This window comes from Pseudophryne corroboree, chromosome 9, assembly GCF_028390025.1.
Source record: "Pseudophryne corroboree isolate aPseCor3 chromosome 9, aPseCor3.hap2, whole genome shotgun sequence".
NCBI classification, from domain to species: domain Eukaryota; kingdom Metazoa; phylum Chordata; class Amphibia; order Anura; family Myobatrachidae; genus Pseudophryne; species Pseudophryne corroboree.
In genome coordinates this window covers 9,854,465-9,867,701 of record NC_086452.1, presented here as the reverse complement: position 1 = coordinate 9,867,701, position 13,237 = coordinate 9,854,465, and the positions used below count along the sequence as shown (strand labels likewise).

The 13,237-nt window shown below is 39.7% G+C and overlaps 1 protein-coding gene across 3 annotated transcripts in view; it reads left to right on the top strand.

Moving 5' to 3' along the window:
• DNAI3 (dynein axonemal intermediate chain 3) overlaps positions 1-13,237 on the top strand; it is a 400,488-nt gene that overhangs the window by 369,837 nt on the left and 17,414 nt on the right. The window lies entirely within an intron of this gene.

The window sequence follows — 13,237 nt, the reverse complement described above, 5'->3', positions numbered from 1 at the left end:
TGCCTCATAGTAGTGCCCTAGTTAATGTTATGCTTCATAGTAGTGCCCTAGTTAATGTTATGCCCCATAGTAGTGTCCTAGTTAATGTTATGCTTCATAGTAGTGCCCTAGTTAATGTTATGCTTCATAGTAGTGCCCTAGTTAATGTTATGCCTCATAGTAGTGCCCTAGTTAATGTTATGCTTCATAGTAGTGCCCTAGTTAATGTTATGCCTCATAGTAGTGCTCTAATTAATGTTATGCCTCATAGTAGTGCCCTAGTTAATGTTATGCCTCATAGTAGTGCCCTAGTTAATGTTATGCCTCATAGTAGTGCCCTAGTTAATGTTATGCCCCATAGTAGTGCCCTAGTTAATGTTATGCCCCATAGTAGTGTCCTAGTTAATGTTATGCCCCATAGTAGTGTCCTAGTTAATGTTATGCCCCATAGTAGTGCCCTAGTTAATGTTATGCCTCATAGTAGTGCCCTAGTTAATGTTATGCCTCATAGTAGTGTCCTAGTTAATGTTATGCTTCATAGTAGTGCCCTAGTTAATGTTATGCCTCATAGTAGTGCCCTAGTTAATGTTATGCCCCATAGTAGTGCCCTAGTTAATGTTATGTAATGTTATGCCCCATAGTAGTGCCCTAGTTAATGTTATGCCTCATAGTAGTGTCCTAGTTAATGTTATGCTTCATAGTAGTGCCCTAGTTAATGTTATGCCTCATAGTAGTGCCCTAGTTAATGTTATGCCCCATAGTAGTGCCCTAGTTAATGTTATGCCTCATAGTAGTGCCCTAGTTAATGTTATGCCTCATAGTAGTGCCCTAGTTAATGTTATGCCTCATAGTAGTGCCCTAGTTAATGTTATGCCTCATAGTAGTGCCCTAGTTAATGTTATGCCCCATAGTAGTGTCCTAGTTAATGTTATGCCCCATAGTAGTGCCCTAGTTAATGTTATGCCTCATAGTAGTGTCCTAGTTAATGTTATGCTTCATAGTAGTGCCCTAGTTAATGTTATGCCCCATAGTAGTGCTCTAGTTATTGTTATGCCCCATAGTAGTGCCCTAGTTAATGTTATGCCTCATAGTAGTGCCCTAGTTAATGTTATGCCTCATAGTAGTGCCCTAGTTAATGTTATGCCTCATAGTAGTGCCCTAGTTAATGTTATGCCCCATAGTAGTGTCCTAGTTAATGTTATGCTTCATAGTAGTGCCCTAGTTAATGTTATGCCCCATAGTAGTGCTCTAGTTATTGTTATGCCCCATAGTAGTGCCCTAGTTAATGTTATGCCTCATAGTAGTGCCCTAGTTAATGTTATGCCTCATAGTAGTGCCCTAGTTAATGTTATGCCTCATAGTAGTGCCCTAGTTAATGTTATGCCTCATAGTAGTGCCCTAGTTAATGTTATGCCTCATAGTAGTGCCCTAGTTAATGTTATGCCTCATAGTAGTGCCCTAGTTAATGTTATGCCCCATAGTAGTGTCCTAGTTAATGTTATGCTTCATAGTAGTGCCCTAGTTAATGTTATGCTTCATAGTAGTGCTCTAGTTAATGTTATGCCTCATAGTAGTGCCCTAGTTAATGTTATGCCTCATAGTAGTGCTCTAGTTAATGTTATGCCTCATAGTAGTGCCCTAGTTAATGTTATGCCTCATAGTAGTGCCCTAGTTAATGTTATGCCCCATAGTAGTGCCCTAGTTAATGTTATGCCTCATAGTAGTGCCCTAGTTAATGTTATGCCCCATAGTAGTGTCCTAGTTAATGTTATGCCCCATAGTAGTGCCCTAGTTAATGTTATGCCTCATAGTAGTGCCCTAGTTAATGTTATACCCCATAGTAGTGCTCTAGTTAATGTTATGTCCCATAGTAGTGTCCTAGTTAATGTTATGCTTCATAGTAGTGCCCTAGTTAATGTTATGCCTCATAGTAGTGCCCTAGTTAATGTTATGCTTCATAGTAGTGCCCTAGTTAATGTTATGCCCCATAGTAGTGCCCTAGTTAATGTTATGCCCCATAGTAGTGTCCTAGTTAATGTTATGCTTCATAGTAGTGCCCTAGTTAATGTTATGCTTCATAGTAGTGCCCTAGTTAATGTTATGCCTCATAGTAGTGCCCTAGTTAATGTTATGCTTCATAGTAGTGCCCTAGTTAATGTTATGCCTCATAGTAGTGCCCTAGTTAATGTTATGCCCCATAGTAGTGTCCTAGTTAATGTTATGCCCCATAGTAGTGCCCTAGTTAATATTATGCCCCATAGTAGTGCCCTGGTTAATGTTATGCCACATAGTAGTGCCCTAGTTAATGTTATGCCTCATAGTAGTGCCCTAGTTAATGTTATGCCCCATAGTAGTGCCCTAGTTAATGTTATGCCCCATAGTAGTGTCCTAGTTAATGTTATGCCCCATAGTAGTGCCCTAGTTAATATTATGCCCCATAGTAGTGCCCTAGTTAATGTTATGCCTCATAGTAGTGCCCTAGTTAATGTTATGCCCCATAGTAGTGCCCTAATGTTATGCCCCATAGTAGTGCTCTGGTTAATGTTATGCCCCATAGTAGTGCCCTAGTTAATGTTATGACCCATAGTAGTGCTCTAGTTAATGTTATGACTCATAGTAGTGCCCTAGTTAATGTTGTGCCCCATAGCAGAGCTTTAGTTAGTTATGCTCCATAGTAGTGCTCTAGTTAATGTTATGCCCCATAGTAGTGCTCTAGTTAATGTTATGCTCTATAGTAGTGCCCTAGTTAATGTTATGCCCCGTAGCAGTGCTCTAGGTAGTGTTATTCCCCATAGCAGTGCTCTAGTTAACGTTATGCCCCATAGTAGTGCCCTAGTTAATGTTATGCCTCATAGTAGTGCCCTAGTTAATGTTATGCCTCATAGTAGTGCCCTAGTTAATGTTATGCCCCATAGTAGTGCCCTAGTTAATGTTATGCTCCATAGTAGTGCCCTAGTTAATGTTATGCCCCATAGTAGTGCCCTAGTTAATGTTATGCTCCATAGTAGTGCCCTAGTTAATGTTATGCCTCATAGTAGTGCCCTAGTTAATGTTATGCCTCATAGTAGTGCCCTAGTTAATGTTATGACTCATAGTAGTGCTCTAGTTAATGTTATGCTTCATAGTAGTGCTCTAGTTAATGTTATGCTTCATAGTAGTGCCCTAGTTAATGTTATGCCTCACAGTAGTGCCCTAGTTAATGTTATGCCTCATAGTAGTGCTCTAGTTAATGTTATGCCTCATAGTAGTGCCCTAGTTAATGTTATGCCTCATATTAGTGCTCTAGTTAATGTTATGCCTCATAGTAGTGCCCTAGTTAATGTTATGACTCATAGTAGTGCCCTAGTTAATGTTATGCTCCATAGTAGTGTCCTAGTTAATGTTATGCCTCATAGTAGTGCCCTAGTTAATGTTATGACCCATAGTAGTGCCCTAGTTAATGTTATGCCCCATAGTAGTGTCCTAGTTAATGTTATGCCTCATAGTAGTGCCCTAGTTAATGTTATGACCCATAGTAGTGCTCTAGTTAATGTTATGCCCCATAGTAGTGTCCTAGTTAATGTTATGCCTCATAGTAGTGCCCTAGTTAATGTTATGCCTCATAGTAGTGCCCTAGTTAATGTTATGCCCCATAGTAGTGCCTAGTTAATGTTATGCCTCATAGTAGTGCCCTAGTTAATGTTATGCCTCATAGTAGTGCCCTAGTTAATGTTATGCCTCATAGTAGTGCCCTAGTTAATGTTATGCCTCATAGTAGTGCCCTAGTTAATGTTATGCCTCATAGTAGTGCCCTAGTTAATGTTATGCCTCATAGTAGTGCCCTAGTTAATGTTATGCCTCATAGTAGTGCCCTAGTTAATGTTATGCCCCATAGTAGTGTCCTAGTTAATGTTATGCCCCATAGTAGTGCCCTAGTTAATGTTATGCCTCATAGTAGTGCCCTAGTTAATGTTATGCCTCATAGTAGTGTCCTAGTTAATGTTATGCTTCATAGTAGTGCCCTAGTTAATGTTATGCCTCATAGTAGTGCCCTAGTTAATGTTATGCCCCATAGTAGTGCCCTAGTTAATGTTATGTAATGTTATGCCCCATAGTAGTGCCCTAGTTAATGTTATGCCTCATAGTAGTGTCCTAGTTAATGTTATGCTTCATAGTAGTGCCCTAGTTAATGTTATGCCTCATAGTAGTGCCCTAGTTAATGTTATGCCTCATAGTAGTGCCCTAGTTAATGTTATGCCCCATAGTAGTGTCCTAGTTAATGTTATGCCCCATAGTAGTGCCCTAGTTAATGTTATGCCTCATAGTAGTGCCCTAGTTAATGTTATGCCTCATAGTATTGCCCTAGTTAATGTTATGCCTCATAGTAGTGCCCTAGTTAATGTTATGCCCCATAGTAGTGTCCTAGTTAATGTTATGCTTCATAGTAGTGCCCTAGTTAATGTTATGCCCCATAGTAGTGCTCTAGTTATTGTTATGCCCCATAGTAGTGCCCTAGTTAATGTTATGCCTCATAGTAGTGCCCTAGTTAATGTTATGCCTCATAGTAGTGCCCTAGTTAATGTTATGCCTCATAGTAGTGCCCTAGTTAATGTTATGCCCCATAGTAGTGCCCTAGTTAATGTTATGCCTCATAGTAGTGCCCTAGTTAATGTTATGCCCCATAGTAGTGTCCTAGTTAATGTTATGCTTCATAGTAGTGCCCTAGTTAATGTTATGCCTCATAGTAGTGCTCTAGTTAATGTTATGCCTCATAGTAGTGCCCTAGTTAATGTTATGCCTCATAGTAGTGCTCTAGTTAATGTTATGCCTCATAGTAGTGCCCTAGTTAATGTTATGCCTCATAGTAGTGCCCTAGTTAATGTTATGCCCCATAGTAGTGCCCTAGTTAATGTTATGCCTCATAGTAGTGCCCTAGTTAATGTTATGCCCCATAGTAGTGTCCTAGTTAATGTTATGCCCCATAGTAGTGCCCTAGTTAATGTTATGCCTCATAGTAGTGCCCTAGTTAATGTTATACCCCACAGTAGTGCTCTAGTTAATGTTATGTCCCATAGTAGTGTCCTAGTTAATGTTATGCTTCATAGTAGTGCCCTAGTTAATGTTATGCCTCATAGTAGTGCCCTAGTTAATGTTATGCTTCATAGTAGTGCCCTAGTTAATGTTATGCCCCATAGTAGTGCCCTAGTTAATGTTATGCCCCATAGTAGTGTCCTAGTTAATGTTATGCTTCATAGTAGTGCCCTACTTAATGTTATGCTTCATAGTAGTGCCCTAGTTAATGTTATGCCTCATAGTAGTGCCCTAGTTAATGTTATGCTTCATAGTAGTGCCCTAGTTAATGTTATGCCTCATAGTAGTGCCCTAGTTAATGTTATGCCCCATAGTAGTGTCCTAGTTAATGTTATGCCTCATAGTAGTGCCCTAGTTAATGTTATGCCTCATAGTAGTGCCCTAGTTAATGTTATACCCCATAGTAGTGCTCTAGTTAATGTTATGTCCCATAGTAGTGTCCTAGTTAATGTTATGCTTCATAGTAGTGCCCTAGTTAATGTTATGCCTCATAGTAGTGCCCTAGTTAATGTTATGCTTCATAGTAGTGCCCTAGTTAATGTTATGCCCCATAGTAGTGTCCTAGTTAATGTTATGCTTCATAGTAGTGCCCTAGTTAATGTTATGCTTCATAGTAGTGCCCTAGTTAATGTTATGCCTCATAGTAGTGCCCTAGTTAATGTTATGCTTCATAGTAGTGCCCTAGTTAATGTTATGCCTCATAGTAGTGCTCTAATTAATGTTATGCCTCATAGTAGTGCCCTAGTTAATGTTATGCCTCATAGTAGTGCCCTAGTTAATGTTATGCCTCATAGTAGTGCCCTAGTTAATGTTATGCCCCATAGTAGTGCCCTAGTTAATGTTATGCCCCATAGTAGTGTCCTAGTTAATGTTATGCCCCATAGTAGTGCCCTAGTTAATATTATGCCCCATAGTAGTGCCCTAGTTAATGTTATGCCTCATAGTAGTGCCCTAGTTAATGTTATGCCCCATAGTAGTGCCCTAATGTTATGCCCCATAGTAGTGCTCTGGTTAATGTTATGCCCCATAGTAGTGCCCTAGTTAATGTTATGACCCATAGTAGTGCTCTAGTTAATGTTATGACTCATAGTAGTGCCCTAGTTAATGTTGTGCCCCATAGCAGAGCTTTAGTTAGTTATGCTCCATAGTAGTGCTCTAGTTAATGTTATGCCCCATAGTAGTGCTCTAGTTAATGTTATGCTCTATAGTAGTGCCCTAGTTAATGTTATGCCCCGTAGCAGTGCTCTAGGTAGTGTTATTCCCCATAGCAGTGCTCTAGTTAACGTTATGCCCCATAGTAGTGCCCTAGTTAATGTTATGCCTCATAGTAGTGCCCTAGTTAATGTTATGCCTCATAGTAGTGCCCTAGTTAATGTTATGCCCCATAGTAGTGCCCTAGTTAATGTTATGCTCCATAGTAGTGCCCTAGTTAATGTTATGCCCCATAGTAGTGCCCTAGTTAATGTTATGCTCCATAGTAGTGCCCTAGTTAATGTTATGCCTCATAGTAGTGCCCTAGTTAATGTTATGCCTCATAGTAGTGCCCTAGTTAATGTTATGACTCATAGTAGTGCTCTAGTTAATGTTATGCTTCATAGTAGTGCTCTAGTTAATGTTATGCCTCATAGTAGTGCCCTAGTTAATGTTATGCCTCATAGTAGTGCTCTAGTTAATGTTATGCCTCATAGTAGTGCCCTAGTTAATGTTATGCCTCATAGTAGTGCTCTAGTTAATGTTATGCCTCATAGTAGTGCCCTAGTTAATGTTATGACTCATAGTAGTGCCCTAGTTAATGTTGTGCCCCATAGCAGAGCTTTAGTTAGTTATGCTCCATAGTAGTGCTCTAGTTAATGTTATGCCCCATAGTAGTGCTCTAGTTAATGTTATGCTCTATAGTAGTGCCCTAGTTAATGTTATGCCCCGTAGCAGTGCTCTAGGTAGTGTTATTCCCCATAGCAGTGCTCTAGTTAACGTTATGCCCCATAGTAGTGCCCTAGTTAATGTTATGCCTCATAGTAGTGCCCTAGTTAATGTTATGCCTCATAGTAGTGCCCTAGTTAATGTTATGCCCCATAGTAGTGCCCTAGTTAATGTTATGCTCCATAGTAGTGCCCTAGTTAATGTTATGCCCCATAGTAGTGCCCTAGTTAATGTTATGCTCCATAGTAGTGCCCTAGTTAATGTTATGCCTCATAGTAGTGCCCTAGTTAATGTTATGCCTCATAGTAGTGCCCTAGTTAATGTTATGACTCATAGTAGTGCTCTAGTTAATGTTATGCTTCATAGTAGTGCTCTAGTTAATGTTATGCCTCATAGTAGTGCCCTAGTTAATGTTATGCCTCATAGTAGTGCTCTAGTTAATGTTATGCCTCATAGTAGTGCCCTAGTTAATGTTATGCCTCATAGTAGTGCTCTAGTTAATGTTATGCCTCATAGTAGTGCCCTAGTTAATGTTATGACTCATAGTAGTGCCCTAGTTAATGTTATGCTCCATAGTAGTGTCCTAGTTAATGTTATGCCTCATAGTAGTGCCCTAGTTAATGTTATGACTCATAGTAGTGCCCTAGTTAATGTTATGCCTCATAGTAGTGCTCTAGTTAATGTTATGCCTCATAGTAGTGCCCTAGTTAATGTTATGACTCATAGTAGTGCCCTAGTTAATGTTATGCTCCATAGTAGTGTCCTAGTTAATGTTATGCCTCATAGTAGTGCCCTAGTTAATGTTATGACCCATAGTAGTGCCCTAGTTAATGTTATGCCCCATAGTAGTGTCCTAGTTAATGTTATGCCTCATAGTAGTGCCCTAGTTAATGTTATGACCCATAGTAGTGCTCTAGTTAATGTTATGCCCCATAGTAGTGTCCTAGTTAATGTTATGCCTCATAGTAGTGCCCTAGTTAATGTTATGCCTCATAGTAGTGCCCTAGTTAATGTTATGCCCCATAGTAGTGCCCTAGTTAATGTTATGCCTCATAGTAGTGCCCTAGTTAATGTTATGCCTCATAGTAGTGCCCTAGTTAATGTTATGCCTCATAGTAGTGCCCTAATTAATGTTATGCCTCATAGTAGTGCCCTAGTTAATGTTATGCCTCATAGTAGTGCCCTAGTTAATGTTATGCCTCATAGTAGTGCCCTAGTTAATGTTATGCCTCATAGTAGTGCCCTAGTTAATGTTATGCCCCATAGTAGTGTCCTAGTTAATGTTATGCCCCATAGTAGTGCCCTAGTTAATGTTATGCCTCATAGTAGTGCCCTAGTTAATGTTATGCCTCATAGTAGTGTCCTAGTTAATGTTATGCTTCATAGTAGTGCCCTAGTTAATGTTATGCCTCATAGTAGTGCCCTAGTTAATGTTATGCCCCATAGTAGTGCCCTAGTTAATGTTATGTAATGTTATGCCCCATAGTAGTGCCCTAGTTAATGTTATGCCTCATAGTAGTGTCCTAGTTAATGTTATGCTTCATAGTAGTGCCCTAGTTAATGTTATGCCTCATAGTAGTGCCCTAGTTAATGTTATGCCCCATAGTAGTGCCCTAGTTAATGTTATGCCTCATAGTAGTGCCCTAGTTAATGTTATGCCTCATAGTAGTGCCCTAGTTAATGTTATGCCTCATAGTAGTGCCCTAGTTAATGTTATGCCTCATAGTAGTGCCCTAGTTAATGTTATGCCCCATAGTAGTGTCCTAGTTAATGTTATGCCCCATAGTAGTGCCCTAGTTAATGTTATGCCTCATAGTAGTGTCCTAGTTAATGTTATGCTTCATAGTAGTGCCCTAGTTAATGTTATGCCCCATAGTAGTGCCCTAGTTATTGTTATGCCCCATAGTAGTGCCCTAGTTAATGTTATGCCTCATAGTAGTGCCCTAGTTAATGTTATGCCTCATAGTAGTGCCCTGGTTAATGTTATGCCTCATAGTAGTGCCCTAGTTAATGTTATGCCCCATAGTAGTGTCCTAGTTAATGTTATGCTTCATAGTAGTGCCCTAGTTAATGTTATGCCCCATAGTAGTGCTCTAGTTGTTATGCCCCATAGTAGTGCCCTAGTTAATGTTATGCCTCATAGTAGTGCCCTAGTTAATGTTATGCCTCATAGTAGTGCCCTAGTTAATGTTATGCCTCATAGTAGTGCCCTAGTTAATGTTATGCCTCATAGTAGTGCCCTAGTTAATGTTATGCCTCATAGTAGTGCCCTAGTTAATGTTATGCCCCATAGTAGTGTCCTAGTTAATGTTATGCTTCATAGTAGTGCCCTAGTTAATGTTATGCCTCATAGTAGTGCTCTAGTTAATGTTATGCCTCATAGTAGTGCTCTAGTTAATGTTATGCCTCATAGTAGTGCCCTAGTTAATGTTATGCCTCATAGTAGTGCTCTAGTTAATGTTATGCCTCATAGTAGTGCCCTAGTTAATGTTATGCCTCATAGTAGTGCCCTAGTTAATGTTATGCCTCATAGTAGTGCCCTAGTTAATGTTATGCTTCATAGTAGTGCCCTAGTTAATGTTATGCCCCATAGTAGTGCCCTAGTTAATGTTATGCCCCATAGTAGTGTCCTAGTTAATGTTATGCTTCATAGTAGTGCCCTACTTAATGTTATGCTTCATAGTAGTGCCCTAGTTAATGTTATGCCTCATAGTAGTGCCCTAGTTAATGTTATGCTTCATAGTAGTGCCCTAGTTAATGTTATGCCTCATAGTAGTGCCCTAGTTAATGTTATGCCCCATAGTAGTGTCCTAGTTAATGTTATGCCCCATAGTAGTGCCCTAGTTAATGTTATGCCTCATAGTAGTGCCCTAGTTAATGTTATACCCCATAGTAGTGCTCTAGTTAATGTTATGTCCCATAGTAGTGTCCTAGTTAATGTTATGCTTCATAGTAGTGCCCTAGTTAATGTTATGCCTCATAGTAGTGCCCTAGTTAATGTTATGCTTCATAGTAGTGCCCTAGTTAATGTTATGCCCCATAGTAGTGCCCTAGTTAATGTTATGCCCCATAGTAGTGTCCTAGTTAATGTTATGCTTCATAGTAGTGCCCTAGTTAATGTTATGCTTCATAGTAGTGCCCTAGTTAATGTTATGCCTCATAGTAGTGCCCTAGTTAATGTTATGCTTCATAGTAGTGCCCTAGTTAATGTTATGCCTCATAGTAGTGCTCTAGTTAATGTTATGCCTCATAGTAGTGCCCTAGTTAATGTTATGCCTCATAGTAGTGCCCTAGTTAATGTTATGCCTCATAGTAGTGCCCTAGTTAATGTTATGCCCCATAGTAGTGCCCTAGTTAATGTTATGCCCCATAGTAGTGTCCTAGTTAATGTTATGCCCCATAGTAGTGCCCTAGTTAATATTATGCCCCATAGTAGTGCCCTAGTTAATGTTATGCCTCATAGTAGTGCCCTAGTTAATGTTATGCCCCATAGTAGTGCTCTGGTTAATGTTATGCCCCATAGTAGTGCCCTAGTTAATGTTATGACCCATAGTAGTGCCCTAGTTAATGTTATGCCCCATAGTAGTGCTCTGGTTAATGTTATGCCCCATAGTAGTGCCCTAGTTAATGTTATGCCCCATAGTAGTGCCCTAGTTAATGTTATGCCCCATAGTAGTGCCCTAGTTAATGTTATGCCCCATAGTAGTGTCCTAGTTAATGTTATGCCCCATAGTAGTGCCCTAGTTAATATTATGCCCCATAGTAGTGCCCTAGTTAATGTTATGCCTCATAGTAGTGCCCTAGTTAATGTTATGCCCCATAGTAGTGCTCTGGTTAATGTTATGCCCCATAGTAGTGCCCTAGTTAATGTTATGACCCATAGTAGTGCTCTAGTTAATGTTATGACTCATAGTAGTGCCCTAGTTAATGTTGTGCCCCATAGCAGAGCTTTAGTTAGTTATGCTCCATAGTAGTGCTCTAGTTAATGTTATGCCCCATAGTAGTGCTCTAGTTAATGTTATGCTCTATAGTAGTGCCCTAGTTAATGTTATGCCCCGTAGCAGTGCTCTAGGTAGTGTTATTCCCCATAGCAGTGCTCTAGTTAACGTTATGCCCCATAGTAGTGCCCTAGTTAATGTTATGCCTCATAGTAGTGCCCTAGTTAATGTTATGCCCCATAGTAGTGCCCTAGTTAATGTTATGCCCCATAGTAGTGCCCTAGTTAATGTTATGCTCCATAGTAGTGCCCTAGTTAATGTTATGCCCCATAGTAGTGCCCTAGTTAATGTTATGCTCCATAGTAGTGCCCTAGTTAATGTTATGCCTCATAGTAGTGCCCTAGTTAATGTTATGCCTCATAGTAGTGCCCTAGTTAATGTTATGACTCATAGTAGTGCTCTAGTTAATGTTATGCTTCATAGTAGTGCTCTAGTTAATGTTATGCCTCATAGTAGTGCCCTAGTTAATGTTATGCCTCATAGTAGTGCTCTAGTTAATGTTATGCCTCATAGTAGTGTCCTAGTTAATGTTATGACCCATAGTAGTGCTCTAGTTAATGTTATGCCCCATAGTAGTGCCCTAGTTAATGTTATGACCCATAGTAGTGCTCTAGTTAATGTTATGCCCCATAGTAGTGTCCTAGTTAATGTTATGCCTCATAGTAGTGCCCTAGTTAATGTTATGCCTCATAGTAGTGCCCTAGTTAATGTTATGCCCCATAGTAGTGCCCTAGTTAATGTTATGCCTCATAGTAGTGCCCTAGTTAATGTTATGCCTCATAGTAGTGCCCTAGTTAATGTTATGCCTCATAGTAGTGCCCTAGTTAATGTTATGCCTCATAGTAGTGCCCTAGTTAATGTTATGCCTCATAGTAGTGCCCTAGTTAATGTTATGCCTCATAGTAGTGCCCTAGTTAATGTTATGCCTCATAGTAGTGCCCTAGTTAATGTTATGCCCCATAGTAGTGTCCTAGTTAATGTTATGCCCCATAGTAGTGCCCTAGTTAATGTTATGCCTCATAGTAGTGCCCTAGTTAATGTTATGCCTCATAGTAGTGTCCTAGTTAATGTTATGCTTCATAGTAGTGCCCTAGTTAATGTTATGCCTCATAGTAGTGCCCTAGTTAATGTTATGCCCCATAGTAGTGCCCTAGTTAATGTTATGTAATGTTATGCCCCATAGTAGTGCCCTAGTTAATGTTATGCCTCATAGTAGTGTCCTAGTTAATGTTATGCTTCATAGTAGTGCCCTAGTTAATGTTATGCCTCATAGTAGTGCCCTAGTTAATGTTATGCCCCATAGTAGTGCCCTAGTTAATGTTATGCCTCATAGTAGTGCCCTAGTTAATGTTATGCCTCATAGTAGTGCCCTAGTTAATGTTATGCCTCATAGTAGTGCCCTAGTTAATGTTATGCCTCATAGTAGTGCCCTAGTTAATGTTATGCCCCATAGTAGTGTCCTAGTTAATGTTATGCCCCATAGTAGTGCCCTAGTTAATGTTATGCCTCATAGTAGTGTCCTAGTTAATGTTATGCTTCATAGTAGTGCCCTAGTTAATGTTATGCCCCATAGTAGTGTCCTAGTTAATGTTATGCTTCATAGTAGTGCCCTAGTTAATGTTATGCCTCATAGTAGTGCCCTAGTTAATGTTATGCCTCATAGTAGTGCCCTAGTTAATGTTATGCCTCATAGTAGTGCCCTAGTTAATGTTATGCCTCATAGTAGTGCCCTAGTTAATGTTATGCCCCATAGTAGTGTCCTAGTTAATGTTATGCTTCATAGTAGTGCCCTAGTTAATGTTATGCCTCATAGTAGTGCTCTAGTTAATGTTATGCCTCATAGTAGTGCCCTAGTTAATGTTATGCCTCATAGTAGTGCTCTAGTTAATGTTATGCCTCATAGTAGTGCCCTAGTTAATGTTATGCCTCATAGTAGTGCCCTAGTTAATGTTATGCTTCATAGTAGTGCCCTAGTTAATGTTATGCCTCATAGTAGTGCCCTAGTTAATGTTATGCCCCATAGTAGTGTCCTAGTTAATGTTATGCCCCATAGTAGTGCCCTAGTTAATGTTATGCCTCATAGTAGTGCCCTAGTTAATGTTATACCCCATAGTAGTGCCCTAGTTAATGTTATGCCCCATAGTAGTGCCCTAGTTAATGTTATGCCCCATAGTAGTGTCCTAGTTAATGTTATGCTTCATAGTAGTGCCCTAGTTAATGTTATGCTTCATAGTAGTGCCCTAGTTAATGTTATGCTTCATAGTAGTGCC